Genomic DNA, 23,804 nt, shown 5'->3' on the forward strand with positions numbered 1-23,804 from the left:
CCGGCACACAGCCCCTGGTGCGCGCTGCGGTGTTTGCACACATCCCCGGCTCGGGCTGCGGGGCACAAACGTGCTGTGCGACACCCGCACTTCTGGAACATGCTTGCTGAGATTTTTTTTTCTTCGTTTTTTATTCTCCCTAAATGGATTATAAATTCTTTGGGCTGCAGATGGGTAGAGACAAGCACAGTGTGAAACCGGGGTTTGAGCCGAATTTCTGGAAGTTGTTAGAGCACAAGAAAATGTGGCTGAGGACTGAACCTCGAAATGATTTTGAAAGATATAATAACTTTAAAACAAACTTGCTTCCTCTTCACACGTTCGTTGCAACCTTCATGATAACTTGCTAAACACCAGAGCTCCCTAAGCACTGGTGTCCTGTTAGTGGTGAAGGTTACCCATGGTTCTTGCAGAGATTTGCAGACACTGTGTGTGCTTAGGAAACTAGGTCAGAAGAGAAGATTTACCTTTATACAAGCCAAGCTAGGTTGGACCTATATTGTTTCCAATACAGACACTTTCCAAAATGTACTGATGTACCCTTAAGTTCCATGTCTTGCCATTTTCCCGGAGACACAGAACTTGATTCTCGTTCCAGTTTTCGGAATGAATCCTATTTCCCAAGAAGGCAGTGCTGATGTTGGTGCTTCTCGCTACGGTTTCACCCCGGTCTCATTACATCATACCAAAGTCATGCCCTGGAGCAAGAGTTAGGAATTAAGTCAGCCGCAGTCTCCTGCAATGGTTTAGCTGCTTTTTCTGCATTCATGTAACAAGAGCACAGTCCTACAGGCTACTGCGCTGCAAATGCAGTTAAATTGTATCTTTCTTGCTTAGAAGCAGAACGTTTATATAGGAAGCCGAATTCTGAAAGCAAACTTTTAAGAGAAAGTGTTTTGCATTTTGCTCTCAAATTGTATGATTTATGGGGTTTGTGTTCCATAGATGCCTTCCTACTGCTTGAATAACTATCCTCAGCCTCCCTGAGCCGTGCTCCAGTGACAGAGTTTGCTGTGCTGATGGATCATAGCTGTGATTATCACAGTTACAACAGGCAACCCTTCAGGTAAAACAAAACACACCGAGAATTTCAACTATTGCAATCAGTAGGGGTATCGTGGTCTCTGAAATGAGTGGGAGTTTGCTTTTGGCTCCAGTGATGCAGGAATTCACTCCAAGGCTCTCGGTTTTTACGACATCCTGCTGTTAGTCAACACAGGAAGAATTCTGGATTAAATGTTCGCTCTGTACCTCATGTCATCAGGTGTCACCTGCTGAGCATCAAATGGAGCTTTTGCACAGTTGGTGGCTGTGCAGTGAAATTTTGAGTGATAATCTAGAGATCCATACGAAAAAATCAGAGATCTGAGACCTTCTCCTGCCTCCCCCAAGCCACAGAATCACTTCAGTATGATTTATCTGAAAATGACTTTTAGGTTTCTGTATTCTTTCCTGAATTATTACCCAGCTGAGGGAAAAAACTAGATCACTTTTAAAGGTAGACTAGCAAAACAGTCACTATATATTCAGTTCTCTTTGACTTGTAACTGATGCTCTTGCCTCCCTAAGGTCTGAGTGTCTCCAATGCTTACCCTTATTTACAACCTCTGTGATCTTCTTGGATTGTGTGTATTGAACTGACGGAGCCTTACAGGGTAGAGTTAAAAACAAAAAAAGTAAACCCATTATAGTTCAGTGGTACCCATGGAGGCAGAGACGTGGGGTACACCTCATGCACAGCCCCCAAAGGCTGGTGTGTTGTGCATCCACAAAAGGCAAGAGATAGCAGTGGAGCATGGCACGTACATTGGGTACTGAAAAATTAAGTCACTCAAAAGTATTAGTCAGTTAATGACAAATTCTACACGCATATTATTATTATTATTATTATTATTATTATTATTATTATTATTATCTTTTAAAATCCTACTTTAATCGATGAAGGAGTATATTATTAGCTAGGTCACCCACATGAAAAATCATTTACAGTATTTCTGCTGGAAAAACAATGAAATTAATAACTATGAAAGGGAAGGCGGAGGATCAGTTTTCTCGCGGTCCCGGTTCTCCCCGGGGCGGTTCCGGGCTGCCGGAGCACGCCGGGGCTGCAGTGGCGCGGGGGCCCCGCGGGGCGGCGCTGCCCGCCCGCCGAACGGCGCCGCCGGCAGCGCGGGCCGGGCCCGGAGCGCCCTCAGGGGGAACGGGGACTCCCGCCCGCGGGGAGGAGGGTGTGGCCCGGTGGGGGCGAGCCCGTCCGGCGGACACGGGCAGCTTCACCCGTGTGAGGCACCTGAACGCCGCTCCTGGGAGCTCGTGGCACCCGAGGGGCGCCGCGGTTGGCAGCGGGGCGCGGGAGCGGCCCCTGCGGTGCCCAGCCGGGCGTGGGGAGTGAGGCCGTGCCGCTGGTGGTCTGTCCCCACCGTGCTGCGCTGCCAGGACACGAACAACCCGAGCCCAGGGATGGTGTCACTTCCCCCGGTCACTCCGGCGCCGTGGGAGGCTTTCCTTTAGCCAGGCACGGTCTCGGGTGTCTCAGAAAGCCTGGCAAGCTTCTGCTCTGCCTGAGGGACGGGGCGCTGCAGAGGAGCCTGGCTCCCTGGCCGCGGCAGGGGAGTGGTCTTCCCTAGTCCTGACAGCTGAATTTCCACCACAAAAACTGCTAATATGGGGTCAGAGTAGCTTAGGAAATTCATGCTTCCTCGCACCTAATAGAGCTCTCTATACTCTGTCCCCAGAACCTTCTAAAACATACTTTTTCTTGTGGTACTGTAAGTAGCTCACTTTTTTAAAGGCTGGGGCATGAGTGGTGCCCTGAAACTGCACTTGCTGCAGGGAAAGGGTACCAGAGCCCCAGCAAAATCCCCGGAGAGATCACATCAAAACATCTCTGAGGCCTGCACGTGGAGGACTTGAAGCACTGACAGGGGACACAGGCAAGCTGAGAAACAGGCAGACCATGAATGTGGACAGGGCAGAAAGATTTTTAAATTTCTCAGTAAAGGTGGTCAGGCACTGGGAGAGATGTCCAAGGTCTCTGTGGTATCTCTTGGAGATTTTCAGCAGTTCAGCTGGTCCAACCTTGAGCAACTTAATCTACTCTTGAAGCTTGGAGCAGGAGACTGGACAAAACGACCTCCCAGAGGTCCTTGTCAACCTAATCTTTTCTATGATCCTCTGATTCAGAAAAAATCAGTATCAAGAGGTACCTGAATCAGAGAGAGCCCTCAAAGTATGTGAAAGGAGCTCCGAGGCCTCAGCAGAGGCATTTTTGCCCACTGTTTGGTGGGGCCAAAGGCAGTAACACTGTTGCCTGGAAGTCCTCCTCTGACTCATCCCAGGAGACATTTCTGCAAGGCAGGGCAGAAAAGGAGAAGTGACTGCTGAGCCCTGAAGGGGGATGGGGAGGGGAGCTGGCCCCATGGAAGCTCAGAACAGGGAATTTTAGTCTTACTCATCATATTATTTTTGTATTTGGGTTTTCAGATGTAAAGCTCAGTATTTCTGCCAGCATATTAACTCTGTGTGCACTTCAAGTTTGACCACTAGCCCCAGTGACTCCTTGTATGCCTGACTCCATGCACAGACACACAAGTTGTGTAACTTCCAGCTGGGGAGCTCAGTCTGACTAGCACTTGACTAGTGTTTGTAAGGAGTAATTGAACTGCCTGGTCAGTGCTGCTTAGTCTGGGCAGAATTCAGTGTCATTCTGGAGGAAGAAGAAAAAAGATGGGCCTGGTCTGGGAAAGAGAAAGCCAGATAGCAGGTTGGGGCAGATGAGTGAAATGTGGCAGATTAGAAAAATGTTGCAGGTGAACAATAGAGGATTTACAAAAGTTAGAATGGAGATTCATGCTGATTTACCTCATCTTAACAAGTGTGAGCAAGAAATGGAAGGGAAATCTATGCGATCATGAAAAACAAACAGTGCTGGAAGGTCTAGCAGAATCTAAACCTCTAGCAGAAGACCAGCATGTGTTTGTTCCTCACTGGAGTTTCAGACTTAAATAACAAGGTCACAATACTACCCTACCAAGCTGGGTATGTGTTTTGTGTTTTATACACAATTGTCTTTGTCTTAGATCTAAATGTAGTTCATGCTGGGTTCTGACCATGAAAGAAGGCTTCCTTATGTGTTTCAGTGCTCAGTAATGAAAAACCTGATTTCTATAACCTAGCACAGCTTTATGTCTCTGGAGTAGAGACGCAGCTCTGGTTGCTGCCCTTCAGCTGGCAGAGGACAGGCTGCAGTTCTGTATGCATGTTTCAGTATCAGTGCTGCAGGCATACACCTCCTTCCTAGCCAACATTCACACCTCCATTCTCTGCACAGAGTGAGATCTACACCCCTCCCTAGTGAGGGCCGTATTCTCAATGCTGGTGCCAAGACTCACACTCTCAGCTACTGTGAGTAGTGAGGCCTGTGCTGTCACTCATCTTGATTACTGTAGGCTTCACACTGTCCAGAGCTACCAACCCTGTAAGTGGAGGAGCCATCACTTGGCAGAGCTGTAAGAGTAGTAGTTGTAAGGCATGGTGTGAAGAGAAGGTTTAAATATCAGGCCTCTCTAATGGAGGGGTTGATGGAGTACAAAAGGATCTCCGAAGCTACTACTGTGGTTCAGAACAATGCCTACCTCAAGCCAGCAGAGACAGAATTAAATCTTACAGCTTCTTAAATTCAGGAGGAACCATTATTAGCATTGACCACTTAAATTTTAAGTGCAATTATTGCAGCCTAGTCCAGTTTTCTTCTAATGAGGAAGTCACAATGGTGTAGAGGTCAGGGGTTTACAGTCTCCTTCCAGACCTGTGATGAATCTATGCCATCTCCATTTGGATAAAACACAGAACTACTCAGTAGGTTGGTACAAATAGCTCTGTAAAAAGACCAAGGAGGACACCTCCTGCTGTGTTTTAGTCTGGAATCCTGCATTATGAAATAAGTTCTCAGAGGTGGAAGAAAACGGTGAGATCAGGGTTTTTCCATTTCTGTTTGTCTAAGGTGACAGAAGTTGTATAAAGCTGGCACTAAAAAAAGTGCAATTGATAGCTAAGTTTATTCAAGGTACTCAAAGTAGGTGGGGGAAGCCCTTTTTTTCTTTTCTAGTTGACAAAGAAGCCCGGGACTGGAGTAATAGTGGGAGTGTCACAGGTAATACTGAAACTTAGTGGCAGACATTATGAAGGAGGATTCAGAAGAAGAATAGCAAAGGGAATTGTCACTTAATCACAACTAACATTCACAAGAGCATGTTACCAGTAATCTGAGGAAACCTGATGTTTTGGTTAAACAGAACAATTCACATGCAACGTCAAGATGAGCAATCCCATACGCAGAGATGGTTTCCTGGTAATCAGGGATAGAAATGTGTAAGCATGAGTAAATTTAGCAGAGAATCAACGGGTCCAGTAGAAGTAGGAAACAAGCAGCTTGGGGCAAGAAAAACTGTGTAGAGTCCAACTCAAAGTAAGCCTTAGGAGGAGAAAATTGGGATGCAGGCATAGCATCTCAAAGATGAGGTCTGTAAAACTGATCTTTGTTGGATACAGGTGGTCTCAGATGCAGTAGTGATAAAGATAGCTGAGAAAAGTTGTGAGACACAGTACTGCCAAATCCCTTTTCACCCCACAACTTCATACTAGGTGTTTTGTATTTCATCTCAGAAGCCAAACCTCTTGGCATAGCAAGAGGTCCCATGGAATCTCAGGCTCTCTGTGTTTCAGAAGTTTTTAATTAGGCAGCTTGAAAAATTTTGAAACATGAACCTGACAAAATTGAAAAAAACTGAACACAGAAATAACAACTCCAAATTAATATTGCAAGGATCTAAAAATGTTTTAACCAGCCATGATATTTTTTAGGTTAATTCTATGTTTCTGAGTGTCACAAATTTTGCACTATCAGAAATGGGCTATACTCTGAACACTATGTTTTTTCCCAGGTCAGGCATTTACTTACACCATGGAAATACATCTGCTGCTTGGCAGAGCCAGTGGCCCCACAAAGATCACAGATCCTGAGTTTGAAAGCTTATCTGCCACCCTTATTTCTTGCTATTACCTCGGGCCTCTTCTCAGCAGTCTGGGGCTTTGCTCCCCTAATGTTGGGCTTGTCCTACACAGCTGCCCACCCCTGATAACACAGCTGAGGAGCCAAAGGAAGTTGTACAAGATGCTTTTGTCGACACTCCTTCCCACATAGACCATCTCCCGTCTCCTTTGTTACTGTAAATTGACATCAGAGCTGCTGAATCATGATAGGAGAGTCACAAAAATGTTATTTATGTTGTAGAAACAAGGCCCCCTCCCTCTCATTGTTTCCTGCCTGTGTCAAAATGGAGTCACTGATTTTTGTCCTAGCTCCTCCTGCACTGGCACTTGAGATGAAGCACTCCGAATTCTCCTCCTTTGGGGTGGGGTAAAATCCATGTACAGACACAACCAGTATTTGATTCTGGCTTGTGAAAAGATAGCCTTGCTGAGCAGACACTGTCTGGACAGCTCACCATGAAAAGCCACTTGATACCAGTTTTTCTAAGAGATTTGCCTACAAGGTCAGAGCCCCAAGGGAGTTCTTCAAGTGAACTGCTGCACCTTTGAAAAGCTGACCTCCCACACAAGGAGTTATTTGGACTACAAAAATATTTTGTTAGGGTGCTTAGTTGCAACAGGCTTTATTCCCAAGCCTGTAGATGGAGCTGAAGTGGTTTGCCCTTTCAGCACTGTGACGGGGTTCCCAACAAACCACCGTGTTGAGGAAAGAACAGTGCTGTGTCTGGAAAGAGGTTCATGGAACAGGATGACTTGGCAGCTTCAGACATCATAGATAGACACAAGAAGGACATTAAAAAAAAGACAAGAAAGAGGCAGGAGGAGACACTGATGACCAGAGACAACAAGTTACCAAATCATTGAAAATACACAGGGAACAAGAGTAAAATATGTCAAAGGGGAAGTCTGAGAGGCCTGGGAAAACACAAGGAAGGGAAGAGACCATTAGCAAGCTGTCCAAAAACTTCATGATGATCAAAGTTTTCTGTGTATAAAGTCATAAGCATTTAAAAGTTTTACATGCAGATAAATGCTTTTCAAACCCATACCAGTGAGATTTAACTTTCCTACTTTAAACTAATACATAGGCCCCACATAGAGTTGTCAAAGAACTCAGGGGAAACTTCCAGACTTTTACTGTATAAAAAATTTACCAGGATAAAATACCTATTCTCTTGCAGAAATTTAATTTAAAACTACAATATCAGTTAGAAAAATCTAGGAAAATTCACAAATTAATTAATTTAATTCACAAATGAAAAGAAAGTTTAGTTTCTTTCACCAGAATCCTATTCCTCTACTGTTCTCTTCCAAATTCTTATTTTCCAACCAACTAACAAACAGACAAAATTGTACTCTAAAAGAAAATATGGAAAAGCAATAAAAATTTCAGTTCTTCATTTACTGAGTCTTCCCCACTATGACTCACCCTAAGATTTTCAAAATGCATAATGAATTCAAAATAACAAACTAGCCTGGAATTATGACATAATGTAGCCAACACAAATCATTGACTTCTAAGGCATTATGAAATTGTTATTATTGCTATTATTGTAGAAGTAGGTAAGAAAACATTTGGCTGAAATTATATCTGTGCAGGAAAAAATATTGTAACATAGTTAGAAATCAAATTAAAAATGTGCATGACAGAACCTATAGAAGAAATCATTAAAGAGAAAAGAAGATAAATTTTAAAAATATGTTACTGACTTACATTAACTATGTGACTTAGGTCATGTGAAAAATTTCTTTTTTAACAACAAATGAAATCATCTTTCTTGCTCAATTCAGCTGCCATTGTTTGGCTCATAACACACTAAAACAGGACAAAATTAAAAATACTTGCATAGTCATTACTATGTGTCTAGTTAAAAACAGAGCATAAAACTCTGCATAAACTTCCCTATCATGTGCTTTATGTATTTCATAGTTTCAAACATATCCATCCCAATTCTATTGAGAAAACATCCTGTTGTACCACTGTTATACAATTGTTTATAGAACTGTGCTGAAATATCACTGGCTTTTAAACTACAATCTCTTTGCAATCATTGCCCTAAGTAAAGTTGACACCACTTTTGCCACTGTATTTCCATTAAAGGTAGGGCAGATTCAAGACAAAGTGAGTGATTTATGCACCATAACTGATAAAGACTGAGTGGCAGTAAGGACAGAGGAACAAGTCTTTCATTGGACTTTTTTTTTCCTGGACTTGCATGGATTTTAAGGTCTGTAGCACAGTTTCAGCTGGCTTTTCATTGCGGTAATACAATTTAGTGCTGGTATTGCAGCTTTTTTTTTTTTTTAATTTACAGATCTCAAAATACTTAATTCTTCTTTACACAGAAGAATTCTGTGTAATAAAGAATTCTTCTTTACACTTTACACAGTATTTTACATCAAATAAGGCACTAAACATGTGCCTGCCATGACCAAGAGGGAAAATAAAAGCATAGAGGGTGCAAGTGGCCAGCTAATGAGTCAAGGAGTCAGAAAATTAATATCTGAGATTGCAAACCAGACCCTAAACAGTGGAACATGTTCTCCTGTGTCAGCATTTGCTATTCCATTTTCTTTCATGAAATCTGCCATTCCATAATTCAGAGGTTACAGTTAGCTAAAGTGACGTTTCTGCAAGTATTTGAAGACTTTTTTGAAGGGAGCACCAAAGGTAGTAGGAGAGGTGGTTAGGGAAAGAGCACAGCGATGGTCCCATCACCCGGCTTTAATACAGACAGGTAAGGACCTTTAAATTTTAAAGGTAAAAGGAAAATTTTAGGGGTTTGAAGAATGATATTATTGGAAGCAGCAGGTTAGTCACCTTTCATGTTGAGGAGGAGTTATTTATAGCTCTTTGTTTTCCACATGGTTTGCTGTGGGACTTTGACAGAAAACACATGGTTTCTATGTCTGACAATATGGAGAAGATGACAGAATGGGCTTAAGAGCCACACGAGTCTTCAGACTTCTGAATTTGCCAGTGCAATTAGTTGTTTTCCAGCTGCAGCTCTTCAAAAAACTTCCACTGTGTATCTTTAGTAGTTTATAATAGGGTAAAATAAAAGGTTTGAATATTCTTCCCCTTTGTGTTGCCATGAAATTTATCCAGTTACACATGCAACGTTTACTTGGATTTTTTCCTCAGAATTAATTTCAAATCAGTCATATTATGAACAGGAAATCAGGGTGGCCTAAGTACAGACTTGTCAAAAAGTCTCTAAAATTTGAGCTTGTGTTTGTCAACTGTTTAATACTCTCCATTCCTAAGGGACTGAGAGAATTTAGCAGATGGTCTGCAAAGCAAAACTGTAGAATTTGAGGCTCGATGGGAGATGTGCATTTTGGCCAAGAGACATGTACAATCTTGCCTGCTATTTATTTCCTTTAACAATTAAGACATGCATCCATAACTCAATGAAATGGCTGCAAAACAGCTGTTCCTAGGCATCATATGCCAGTCCTAGGAGGGGTTTTGTCATACAGTTGAAACTGCTGTAGAACAACATAGGAACACTGAGCAAAAAGGTAGCTTGACAAGTCATTCAAATACAAAGGACAGGCCTGTTTCTGTTGCAGGATGGATGCAAGCTCAGAAAAGATGAGGCAGAGACTGATATCTGTAAAGGCCTTGTGCCTGAGAGACTATTTAAGAAACACTAAATCTTAAAGCCACCCACATCTGTCACAAAAGGAGCTGCTTTTTCAAAGTCTGCTAAAAGGGGGCTGGCCCTGCTAACAGACAAGGAGATGGTCTCAATGCACTAATGGTTCTTTCCATCCAAATTTCCTGTGTGTGTCACAGCTGCTGATCTGTGCAGCTGTCTCTGCTGGTTTAGAGATTTTTGCCTAGCCCATCTCATCTTTATATAGACAGTATCATTTTATACTGTATATCAGGAAAGTGAAGAGTAAGAAATACTATTCTAATTCCTGCAATATATTGATCATGAAACCCTCAACAGTCAAGTATCTGTCCTGTTTATTAGCAATTAAATAGTAAATACCAACATATTCTTACTCAGACAAAACTTCAGCCAGGGTGATTAGATTTTCTTTTGTTTTCTCTTTGTTCTCCAGGCATGTACAGTCAGGGATTTATCCCTTTCCAAAGGCTTTAGAAGGTCCCACTCTGCTGAACTCCAATATGCACCTCTCTTCTCCCTATAGAGATGAGTTACAGCGATGCATAAAAGGGTGAAATTAGTTTCCCTACTTATTTGTGGGGTTTAACAAATTTCAATTAATACATGAGGTGATGTGGCTCTGTAGTAATGGAACTTCAGGGGGGCTGCTGCCAGCAGCACAGATATATCCGGGTGCAATACATAATGTCCCCTGGGACTGGGGGGACACTGGTGTTAGTCATGGGTGCCTTCCGGCAGACTGGAGCAGGTGCTGAACCCTCTGATTCCGTCAGCTTTCTCTCACCTCATTCAGTAGTTGTTAGTCAAATTCACTTCTCATCAACCAGAGGTAAAGACAACACCTTGGCACAAAAAATAAATGACTGATGAAAAGTCCCTCCTGAGCACTCCAAAGCTCACACACTTTGGCAGGGAGTGGATTGGCACTGGTTTGTGAGAGTATTGCTCCATGATTGTTAGTCCTTGCGCTGCCCACCCATCTTATGTTCATGTCATCCTCCTTTTCCTGTTCCATTCTTTGGGCAGATAGACCCCAGTTGCTGAGTGTTGCCTCAGTATAAAATAACACGTGGTGCTTGTGGTGTGGGAAGGAAGCTGGCTGTGAGAGATAAAGGTCTGAGGTTAGGAGCAGACCGACTGTTATGCTCCTGGGGCTTTGCTGCTCTTTGTATAACCTTAGTGTGGCTGGGTGATACAAATCAGCACTACCTTTTCTGATAAAATCCATCGAGCAGAGGCAAGCAGCAGCCATACCTCCACATATTTTTGTAGTTTATTACAGTCCTGGTGTTCCAAAGGGTCTGCATGGGTCAAAGGTTAGTTTGTCACTATATTACTGGAAGACGGCGACCAAGTTTGGTTGGGGCTCAGAGACTTAGGAAAGAAACTGAAGGGAAAAAAATGTAACAGAGAACTTGCAAGAAACAAAAGCCTTTAGGGAAATTCCAAGATTGCAAAGTAAAGAACAGTCGCTGACAATATTTGAGCAAAATCATCATCTTCTTCCTTCCAACAAAGATTAGTACAACTCACTTTGAAAGAGAAAGAAAGAATAAGAGAGCAAGAAACACTTCACCCAGCTGTCCCACTCCGCAAAGCCCCACTGCTCTACTTCACCCAAAGCAGCAGGCAGAAATGCAAAATCATACCATTTGTGATCGACAGAAACAAAGTTCAGTGTTTGCATGGGTGGGGGAGAGAGACAGTCAGGCTTATCACCAACTGGAAAAAATGCAGAATAGAAATGCTCTAGGTACTCTTTAAAACTTTTTTCTTTTTAATTATTTTTTCTCATTGTGCAAACTTTAATTTTTATTCACAGAAATATAAATCCTGAATGAAGCTTCATTGCACATAACAATAGAGATTGAGCTGTAGTTTTGAAGACTAGAGAATGAAAGTAATGGTTCAGGAAGGTGCTGCACCAAAATCAATCTTTAACTGTTCAGTGGCAAACAATAACTAAAATTAAGTCAGGAGACATGGAAAAAAATAGAGAATATCTGGCCTGATCTCCTCAAAGTGTTTCTTAGCCTTAAGAAAAATCTTCTACCTGATTTTCTGAAGTTCTACGCAGTAAAGAGAAATCTTAGAGTCCTGAGGGCTACAGAATAAGCAAGTGTGGGTTTACCAGGCAGGTTTATGGCAGCTGCAGTCTCTTCTTTTGCAATGTCCAGAGCAGAACAGACATTGTCCTCAGACAACCTTGTCCAACCATTCTGTCATCTGATTCAGACTCAAGCTGACTGCTCAAAGGGAAAAAGTACTGTGGGCATCTGCATAACTGAAACCCGAGGCAAGCAGAATGTTAAATAAGTCTAGAACTGCTAAAAATTTTCACAAAGAAGGGAAACAAAAATCTGCTTTTTCTGTGAGGTCAGCTCTGTCCTGAACATTGCTCTAGCTCTGTCACATAATCCTGACATAAGGAAGTTGCTCCATCTATGAAAATTTGGTGGATCCAGAATGGAATTGGCATGTAGAAAATCTGTAATTCAAAACATAGAGTTTATATATTTTAGATACAGATTTTGTTAAAGCTAATAAAGTACTTCTGATACTAGAAAATCCTTTGTAGATCATATTCAGCTCTGAAGATTATATTATTTATTGGTAAAATATCTAGTAGTCTTAATGTTCCAACAAATGCAGGTGAAATCACTAGAACTCAAGAACTATGAAAATCAAGTCTGAAGTGCATAAGAGTAGAACAAACTGTCTGCCTTTCACACTGTAAGTTGTGAAATTGAACAAAATTATGCTTCAATTGATGTAATGAAAATATGCCTTGATCTAAGGTTGAATTGATAAACTGATGGATGAAAATATATATTACTCTGAAACTGATGAAACTGTGTTTTGAGTTTTCAGCCTTCCTTCTGTTTTTCTCTTTCTCCATTGTTCCAATTCCTTTTTGGCTTTCAGTTTTGTCAACGAATACAAACAAACAAACAATGGAATGACCAAATAAATCTGAAACATATTTCACAAAAGGAGATCTAAATATCTCCTAGCTTAGAAAAAGTAGGTTATGAGGAGTTGGAAGAAGCTACTGACTGGTGAAAATACAGTACAGATACCAAATAAAACCTTGCCGGTCAATTTAAGAGAACAAATGAAGGGACAGGATGAAGTGTGCAGGGTGACTTAACTAAAAACCCAGATGGGTTTGAAGTAAGAAATGTGTGTTAGCACACATCTACTGCAGAAACGGTTCTTCCTCTTTCTCTCAGTGAAGGTCCATAAATCAAAGCATTTATGGGCTTTACTTAAGGCCTCCTAAACTCTTGGTAACAACAGCTGAAAGGAAAACTGGAGGAGCCAGCTCAGAGACTGCCCAGGCAGAGCCATAGGCAGGAGGGATAGCAGCAGCTTGCAACTTTGCAAAAGTTCTCTCTGAAAAAACAGTAAGAAATACTTGATTGAAATCCCATCAAATGTAACTAATGTAGCCTCCTGTAAGACAGATTTTGTTCTCCAAATTACTTATCATGTCCATTTTTTAAAGGCTGCTTTCCATTTTCCAATCCGCACCCACATGATGCAGTTTAATACAATATCTGTAACACATATCTTTGTGCAGAGAGGGTGTCTTTCCAAGCTTTAAGGGCAATTTTGACTTGCAAAGGGCAATGTCAAATCCTATCAAATCAATGCTTTCTCCAATGAGAGACACGGAAAAAGTCTGACAACAGGAATCTGACAGTTTGCAAAGCACTGAAAACTCACTAGTCCTGAACACTTTCTGGGTTTATTTGCATAAAACGCACCCCTTTCCTTCTATTTCTCGCCTCACACATTAGATTATTTTCATAATGCATATTAGACCACTAATAAGGCACACATTTCAGAGAGCATGATCTAGTCTAATAAACATATAGAGTTTAGGACTGAACCCCCCTGGTTTCCCATATCATCTTCTATGGCTCCATGTTTTAGTGCAATAACAATTAATAATAATGCATGATTTTTTCACACAGACTTAAATTTCTATCTCCAGAAGTTATTAACACTCAGTTTGGAGAGCTCATAAGGAAAAAAAAATTAATCTCAATACTAAGCACAAAACAGGCTTAGAAAAATCATCAGAACTTTGAAAAGAAACTGAAAGCAAATTGTGAGTTTTAATGAATGTTGAATAAAATAAATGAGGAAGAACTGATGGAGTAATTTTTTCTAAATATTTGGTTTCCATGTGGACATCCAGTATGTATTTTCACAGTAAAAGATGCAATAAGAATCTCTTCCTTGCTCAGAATAGGCTAATTTTCATCTTTATATGGCTAAGAGTTCCACAAGTCCAACCTTAAGGACATGCATGATATTCCCAAAGGGACAGAACTTAATGTTGACCTAAAAATTTAGTGAGCTAGTGGGGTTTTTTCCTTGTTTTTAGTGTGAATGCACCGTGGTAAGACATATCTTGAAGTTTAAGTATATGCTGATTTGTTGTCCCACTCCCAAAAAAACACTAAGCTCTCCATGCAAAATCCACAAGTTTGTGAACCAGGGCATTTTAGTAGAAACAAACAGGATCAATCTTATATTTTGCTTAGCCTGATACCAAGAGAAGCAGTAACTATCATAATTTTCAGGAGAAAAGACATGACCAGCATGGCAGAATTTTGTCCAGTAAATGTATTAAGATTTTAATAATATCTTTAGAAGTATGAAAACAGCCAACAGACAGAACAACCAGCAGGAAGAGAGAGATTTAGATCAAAATGAGAAGAATATGGATATGCTAATTTTGGAACTAGTCATGTTACTAATTCTGAGCACATTTGAAATTAAAATTTATTTCATGGCAAGAAAAAAACATGGCTGTCATCTTTAGAAAAATTCCAAAGTGTGTTGTTAAGAGAATTAATGCAATGAGGGGAGTTACAAGGCAACCTGATGTTGCCTGCTGAATGACTGCAAAACAGAAGCAATCTGTACAGAATGAGTTGCTTCAGAAAGAAGTATAATGAAGTTCATCTCAGATTAGGCATTTTCAAAATTAACCTGTGCTGGAAGTGTTATAAATTCCATTATAAAGCAATCTGGAGAACAGAAATGTGGGTAGAAGTCTCTCCATAGTAAAGCAGGAGGTAAAATATTGAATTTCATTTCAGTGGAGCTACATTTCCATTTGTTGTAGATTAAGTTCAATTGAACTGTGACAGGAAAGAAGAGACTTAGGAGCTAGTGACAAAGAGAGAAAGCATTCATCCATTCTGAATGAGATATTTATCTAAAATCCACATCCAGGCAAGATCACTTGAAGATTCTACATAGAACTTTGCTGCTTTGTTAAAACCAAGCCAACTTCCTAGGGATATTTGTTTAATGTTCTGAAGACGTTTTCTTCAAATCTACATTTAGTGTCTGTATAGGACTTTCAGCACTCTGGCAGTACAGCTCTTTATCTGACTGCTTTTCTCAGTTTGATTGAAGTTAAACCAATAATTGACTTTTACTGGCTGAATATAAAAAAACAAACATAAACAAACAAAACCCACACATACAACAATAACAATGACAAAAACAAAACAAAAAAAAAAAAAAGAAAGAAAAGCTAGGTAATTCATTTTCACTTGAAATATTGACAAAACAATTCAGAGAATTTAACAAGAATTTAGAAATAGTTTGGTTTCCATGACCAGATTCTCAAATCTGCATTTATTGGACAACTGAAACATCTAATAGAAATATAAACCCTGGATCCAGTCTCAACAGCTAACACCAAATTCCGCTCCTGACCCTTTCCTTCCTTCCTATTCTTAGACTTCTTTTGAAGCAACTTTTCTAATTAAGAAATCCTGGTTTTTTAATGTCTAATCCTCTACTAAAATTTTACTTGCCTGTTATTGGCATATAAACTTGCACTTTTCCCCTTTGTCTTTGCAGAATAAATTTTCAAGATTATTTTAGTACTCAAAAATAACAAAAAATGTTCTCAAATTTAAAACATTTTTTGCATGTTGTGCATCTCTTGTCTCTTTTGTTTGTTGTGGAATATCCTGTTCGTCTCTTTCAGCCTTTCCTAGTTCTACTCCATGCCCCACAGCACCTCTGAGGAATGGTTTCCTACTTGAGAGCAGTCTGTCCTCCACCTCCTTTTATAAGAAGAAAGCACCTCTATTCTCTGAAAACTTACGGTACACTCTGTTCTCTGCAACCATGAGTGTGAGAAATAATCTCGCTTTTTTAGTATGAAAAACATCCAAATCACAAGGTATACTGATAAATCTCTCCTCTAAAAACACCCATTTCTTCCATGTTGCCAAGGAAATGAGTACACAGTTAATCACGATCAACAAAACACAGTCCTCTCCACCTTCTCTATTTCTATCTTTCAGTCTGTCAGCCTTCTAGACAAGAACCTTCTTACTGCATTTTAGTATAAATTTGGGGTTGAAACAAAATAATTAAGAAAAAGCCTTTGCATTCTGCGTAAGAGAATCCTACAAGAGGGACGCAGGACATGTTGGTGACTGAGTTAGGCTGTGGGCCTGAGAAACTGAAGCCAGGAGTTGCACAGGCACCCGAAGGTCAGCAGATTTCTCATCTCTTTCTCAGTGTATCCTGCAGTGTTCTGTTAACATTTTGCAATAGGTTCAGTAGCTAAGTTTTTGGGGTGGGTGTAAGAGTGCACCGCTTCCTGTGGTGTTCTGCTTCCTGTTTTCTCAAGGCCGATGGAGACGAGCTGGCGGGGCTGCTGATTTTGAAACAGGGACAGATGCATGATTGTCTTGTGAGAGCACAGAATGAATCATCATCATCATCATTTTCTTACAGAAAAATCCCGAATCTTTCCAGAGTTGGAATTCTAACTCTGTGGCTTTGGGCTACCTGCTCTTTCATTAGGAAGAGGGTGGGAAATGCCCAGAACACCAAGGAGTCAAAAATCAAGAGCCTAACCACAATAGATTATGAGATTAGTTTAAAAATCATATAAATTTTGGAATATATTTTCTGTGTTCACTGAATTTCCATAGTCTAAGCTACATTCTATTCTCTGCAATGAAAGTAAGAAATATTTTCTTTTTTAATATGAAAAGCTTGAAGTATCATGAGACTTTTAACAAAACCACAAGTCAGTAGCCATAGATGGACAGAAAGATTACTGAAACACAGAACTACTTTTATGCAGGTTTTGACAGACATGCAAACAAAATGAATATTCAAACCATTGAAGGATTCAAGGGTGCAGTAATTCGGTTTATTAGTAAAAGAAGATAAATCTTTGGTAAAAGACAGGAAAGGACGGAAAGTAAATTGACAAAAGAAAAATCTTCTTCTGTAAGATAAAAGACACAGAATAAATCTATCCTGGTGCAACTTTACCTGGTTATTGTTATCAAAACCTTAGTGTCAATATTATAGAGAGATCCCCCAAAACTGTTTACAAATAACTATAATATAACCAGGATTACAGAAGATGCTTCCCTGAATAGGACATTCTCAAAATTGAAATGAATATTTGAAGAACCTGTTTGCAAGAGCAAACACCACCCTGTACTAAAAAAAACCCAAAAGGCAGTCAAATTAATACTGTACTTAGAGCTTCAGACTCATAACACCTCCTAGATTGTCTAGAAATTTTGAGGCTAACACCTGTTAGCTAATGTATGCTAATCAATATGCTTGAGAAATCTTGTATAGACAAGGCAGTGTGCATTTTACTGTGCACTAAGCTCACATATTTATATATTAGGCTTTCCTCTATGCTTTGTTATCTGTCATAGCACTAGATGTTTTTGGCAAACTGATTTTTTCTTAATCTGTTTCAGTTCATATGCAAGCTCCTCAGTGTTCTCCAGACTGTTTCATGATTAAAGGCTTAATACATTGCTCTTGTCATCAGTTCCATGCCCCCAAGCTGCCTGGGTCTACATTTTGGAACAAGACCTATGCAAAACGGAAAGAAGACAGTGAAAAAATAAAAGCATAAAAGACCTCTCCTAAGGCTGAAGGGAGTGATGGTAAAAGGAAGGACTGGGCGGGGACCCCTCATGAGGTGGTAAATGTGGTCACTCTTGATATTTGGAGCCAGCCCAGAAAGGAGCAGAGACTACTATTTAAACCAAATGGCTCTGGTGTTTCTCCTTGATCTCACTGTAAGGCTCATGCCTCAAAGTATGCTCAACCCAACTGACTGTCAAGAATTTACTTTGGGCTAGATGAATTTAACATACTCAAGAATATTTTTATATTCCATTACCTGTATACAAACACCTCTGCTTTTGACCATCTATTTGAACCTCATGATACCTCGTCTAAAGTGCTTGAAAATATTTGCATATCATTTTCCACTTCCTGGACCCCCATACTCTCCTAATCTTCCTGTTCCCTTATAATCTTGGGCTGTGTTTAACATAAATATTTTATATGAGTGAATATCCCATTGCTTTCTGAATTCTTGTCATGAGCCTGCCCTGAGTTTTCACAGAGAAGTGAATATGAAAGAGCTTGAGTTCCTCTCCTCACACTGCATTTGTTTCACTTTCTCCTCTTTTCACTCACTCATTTAATCTGAATCTCTCTGAGTTGCCAGTTCACTGGATGAAGACCTTGGTGCTGCTGCAGTATGTAAGCAATGAGAACACCCCATTAGATATCTTCCTGATCTGTGTCATTGGCTCTACCTTCAAGCATCCCTTCCTTTAATTACATTTTTTTTCCAAAAATCTCGTCAAGACTGTTTAGTGGTATCTACACAGGGTTTTGCATACAAAACTCTAGAATAAGAAAGAGCACTTCCCAGTTTCCTTACCATATGACTGAGCAAAATATTTCTGAGAATCAGTCTATGGTGCACTACAGGATAATTTATTTATTTTTCCTTCCTGGCTCTAAAAGCAGAATGACTGCAGTCATCAATCGCACAGAGCTTTGACAGTCTGGCATGCAGCTCAGTCTGCAGCCATATGGGGCTAGCACGGTTATTGTGGGGCAACTATTTATAACCCCAGCTGAGGGGTCCACAAACTAGAGCAGCAGTGTAGAGAGGTGCAAACAGGTCTTGGAACATGAGAGGAAATGTAATCCTAGATGACATGGTGCATGGTGGAAAAAAAATGAATGGGAATGGAAGTAAAAAAAGAGAAACTCCAGAGTTATGTCATCTGTGGACTTATCAGTGTCCATCAGTTTGGAAGACATGATGAGTAATAACAACTTTCCAAAAATGTCCTACACTGGTTTCTGGATCTGCACTAATACAGATGATCAAATCCCGTCACTTTGCAATTACTGATGTACTGCAGTAGCTCCAAAACCCCTGTGAGGAAGCAGAGCCTTACAGAGCTGTGTGCTCAAGCTACCCAGCCCTTTGCCAGCCCATGCTGTGAGTGTCAGGGCCCGTGCTGGCCAGAAAGGCAGGCTGCAATCTGCACAGTGCCTGCCCAGGGCTGCTACCAGCCCGTGGCTAACCATCGAGTCAACTGTCAGGCTGCTGGCTGGGGGTGGGGGCATTGCAGTCAGATTATGAAAGTTGTTTATCCACTGATTATCAGCAGCAAGAACATATATGAAATAACTGCAGGCTTTTACAGAAAGAGCCTCTAAAATTGCAGTATGGTAACAGGCAGTGCATTTTTCCATGGTTTATGCTCCAGCAGAAACCCTGAATAGGTAAATTAAAATCAATCCTACTCTTCTTTCAAGGCTTGATAAGCACAGACAGATCAACACCAATTGGAACAGCAGTAGCAAAGTTTGGAATTGGGAGTTCTAGGGAAATAATGCATATGCAGTGCTGGACACTCCAGGACCTGACTCTTTCCCGTACAGGTAATCATTAGCAGAGTACAGGCACTGCTACTCTGCAGTTCTGTCCTTTCACAGACACTTTAGGTGTTCAGCAGGCACAAGCACAAATGCAAGCTTGAACTTACAGCTGTCAGTTACATAAACCTTAAGTCTGTTAAAGAGGAAAAAATTGTGGTGACAGCATTTTCCAGATTTCAATAAATTCATGTCACTGCATAAAAGAACACATTTGTGAGAAGTTGCAGGGCTGGGCTGGATGATAATTCAAAAAAAAAGTAGTTAGGCATGCAGGGCCCAATAGCCATTTTCCAAGTAATCTCTCTTGTCTGCTCAGGACCAAGGCTCTGTGTGTGTATCAAATCCATTTTTTTTTTAATTTGGATAAAAGAGTATGGAATATGAAAGAACAAGATCTTCTGTTCTCATGTAAGAGGCCCATAAAAAATACTACTACTTCAAAAAGAAAAGTTCTTCATCTTGTTTTCACTCCTGCTTTTTGGTTCCTTTCATCATCAAACTAAGAAAACACTAAAAAATGTTCTTTCATCAGTGTAATAAGAAACTATTAAAAAAAATGAAAACCTTCTTGGCTTGGGTGAAACTTTTTTGACTCCGTTCTATATATGAACCTAAGCAAACGTTGGAGACAGATATGCAATATGAAAGGAGTAGCAAAGCTTAGGAAAAAACTGTTACAAGGTGTGTTTTCTGATTGTTTTCTGAATATTGTTCTATGTAATTTGAAGAAATTGGACCTATGGGGAAAATTACTAAAAAAACCCCTTGGATTTCCAGTCCAGTCAAATAAAATAAACGTGGTCCCCTGAAACATATGCACAAAATCTAGGGATAATTAATCTAGTGATTTTTCACTATCCAGAGACACTCTCTTGTAAGAAACAATATTCCTCACCTGTGCAAGGCTGGTGAGGATAGAATACATTTGTAGTAAACTTGCATGTGTGAAAGACCTTAATTTTTTTGTCCAATAATTGGTGCTGAACAACTGGATCTGAACTGTGTATCCTTTATCCTTATACAGCTGGAAGAAAAATAAAGAAAATTAGTACCTTGTCTTTATAGCTGTATGTTCCAACATTTCATTGGTAAAACACACACAACAAACGTGAAGGAAGAAAGAGCCTGGGGAGCTATGCACACAAAACCAGAAACCCAGGAGTACATCATCACTTTAAAACCATTTCAGATGTTTTGTTCATACTGTTGCCAAGTGGATTCCCCAATAACAAATCAGCAATTTCTGACTGCTAGGATGATGAGCACTCCACTACAGATTCTAGAAGAGGTCTCCTGCAAAATCTAGCATTTAATCTGTCAGTCAGAGCTCAAAGTAATGTAATGTAAATGTAATACATCTAAGACAGGCGGAGACAACAGTTTTAGCCTGTGTGGAGTGTGCTAAAATGCTAAAAGAAGAGGAAGGTCCTGCTGGCTGACAGGATTTGTGAGAAAATGTTCGAAGACCAAGACAATTCTCTGGGGGTGTTTTCTTTTTTGGTGTGCTACAAACTGTCACAAAGCATGTCTTCCCCGAGTAACATATTACTGTGCAGAAATCTTCAAGCTGATGCCTACGGAGGTATGTGACGTAAGGTGGCATGGCCAGGCCCATGGCTAAGCTGAAGTTTCTTTTTAGTGCCTTGGTGCCCAGGTGTACCTGTTTGTCTGGAGGATCTTGAAGGTGCTGCTGCACTCTGGGGTCTGACTGTGAGCCTTCTAAACTATGTGGTCTTTATTCTGAGAACAGAAGGCCCTAATTGCCTAATTTAGGATCCTAACACATAGGAATTAAGTTTAGGGAAAAATCCCCGAGAGACTGTAAACTCCCTGACATTGAAATTATCAGTTATTTTAGTTACTCTTTTATGTCTTTTATGAGGCCTTATTGCCACAAGATGACATTATAAGGAGGATCTGCCAAAAGTAATTATGTTTGGACAACTTGCCCTTTCTGGAGTGACAGCAACAATAAACAAATTTTGATGAAAAAGCTGTAAATAAACAGACTATCACAGATGTGACAAATTTAACTAACTGGATTTCAAAATTGGAGGTGGTTCTCTATAGGAAAATAAACACAAGATCAGATTTAATAAGAATGTAAAGCCTTTTAAACGTAGAACTACAGGGTAAGATATCTAGTTTCAAAAGTTAAGCCTTGGTTGTTTAAAGACTAAAGAATAAAGATTTTGAAAATTAATTTGGGATGTATTAAGACTTCAATTTAAAAAAAAATGTTTTATATTTAATTTCATTGAAACAGGATAGTAATGATTTCCTGATTTGGGTTATTTTTCATGTTTCAGCCAAGCACTTTTCATCAGTGACATTCCCAACACCAAGCCTGATATAGTCCTTTGTGGTCAAGATGAAAAATTTGCCCTTTTTTCTTTGAAAACCTGTCTAAGACACTGATGATGACTGACCTTGAAGATGTTGAAGATCTGTAAAATATCCTTATCTCAGGAATCATGTTTTATCAGTAAGTGCAACAACTGCATTCAGTTTTGATCTTTCTAAGAACAGATTGTATCAGGAGAATAAACAAAAAATATTTAAGAAACTTTTTATCCATGACAGGAAAAAGGCAGCTAGGAGTGATTCCAGGCCTGTGCTCATTGTAGAAGAAAGAAGTGTATTTGTTGGATGGAAGGGGAGCTGCACAGAGCTTCTCTCCAAACCTACACAAATCGGCCATGAAGAAAAGCCTGGTCTCTTCTGACCTCCTACAAAATGGGAATGGAAAAAAAGGGACTGTTCTCTGAAGGAGATTCTGAGGAGGATAATCATTTTTTACTAGGCCATTCTTACATCACCAAGAGGGAGCTTGTGAAAAGAAGTAATTTTAGTGTTGACTCTCTTGAGGAATTTATGTTAATATTTCAGCAAGAGTAAGAGAAAAAGCACTGCGGATCCCAGTACCCACTCATAGCTGTTTGATAAATATAAAGGGCTCTGGCACCTTGGTATATACTCATACCTCAGGCCCTGCAAGAAAATGTACTCATCCAATTGGAGCCAAAAAAGCAGTGATGAAGGAAAAGAAATCATTATTATAAATTTTGTGCACTTAACCCTTTGCAAGGACTAAAATGCTCAGGATTTTAGCTGCTGGGAAATCATAGGAGTGGTGTTCTGTTGCTGCCTTTTGCTTCCCACTGATGGACTGATTGCAGATTGGTTGTCCTCAGTTTGTCCTCATGGATCATGCTCAATTCTTCCAGGGCCAATGCCAATGGCAGCCCTCTCCCTAGGACTAGCACAGCCACTATAAACAGACTGTGACATTTGTATGGCTTCTGTTTTGACTCTTTGTGTTCAGATTCAGAGCAGTAAACATGCAGAGAGACCCTGCCAGGTCCTTCCTTCAAGAACTATACAGTGTAACACAAAATGCAGTTCACCTGCAAAGCCCCTAAGGTCTTTCCCTCTGCAAATTTTTCTTTTGACTAGCTCTACAAAAAGTCTATCCCATCTCAACTAAAATACATGGAATCAAAGATGTGAACCCAGAATGTCACAAAATAAAGGAGTTGCTAACGCAACTAATTTTTAACATCATCCTTTCTCACATTATTTCTCATCCTTCTGAGTTTACCTTTTAGTCTCCCACTTTGATGCAGCATCTCTTCCACCACCTAGTTTAGCACTTGTAGTGCCCAAAGTGGAAGCCGTAAACCTGTGCCCCACTCCCCAGCCGAGCTCTTCAAGACCACCTTCCCACAGACCTCACACCCAGTGCAGGCAATTTGGGCAATATATTGTGCCTTAGATGATTTTCTGATGCTGGTGGTTTGAGGATGAGAAGCAGTTTTTAATGTTCCATAGGACAAGAAGAACAATCAAGTTAATCCACAGAATGAAGTGGATGTAAACATCAGGAAACAATCTCAGGAGAACAGCTCAGCATATCGTGCAAAGGGGGAGTGAAATGGCAAAAGCTGTTCTAGTAAACTTCTATTTACTGGCATGCTGTTGAGCAATAGCCTCAGTGACATGGTGTGTATTCCTGCTCACATACTTAGATTCTCATACATATGCACAAAACCACAGAGGAGTCCCCTTGAATCTGGGTGTGATTTGCAGGTGGTATTCAGAAAGGGATAAATATTGTGATGATCAGTTTGTAAGATTTCACAGCAACTTAGAGCCAAATCTATTTAAAAACAGTAAAGGCAGAGAAGTGAAGTTGCCTTTGGTTGTGATGTTTTTCTCTTTCCCGTTGTAGCTTCCTCTTTCTCTTCACCAGCTCAGCACTGCTGGCAGCTTTTTATAAACCACGATTCCTACTGCTGTCAGCTTGTTTGGAAACTACATGGTGAGCTCAGT

The sequence above is a fragment of the Prinia subflava genome, chromosome 5, assembly GCF_021018805.1.
Source record: "Prinia subflava isolate CZ2003 ecotype Zambia chromosome 5, Cam_Psub_1.2, whole genome shotgun sequence".
NCBI classification, from domain to species: Eukaryota; Metazoa; Chordata; class Aves; order Passeriformes; family Cisticolidae; genus Prinia; species Prinia subflava.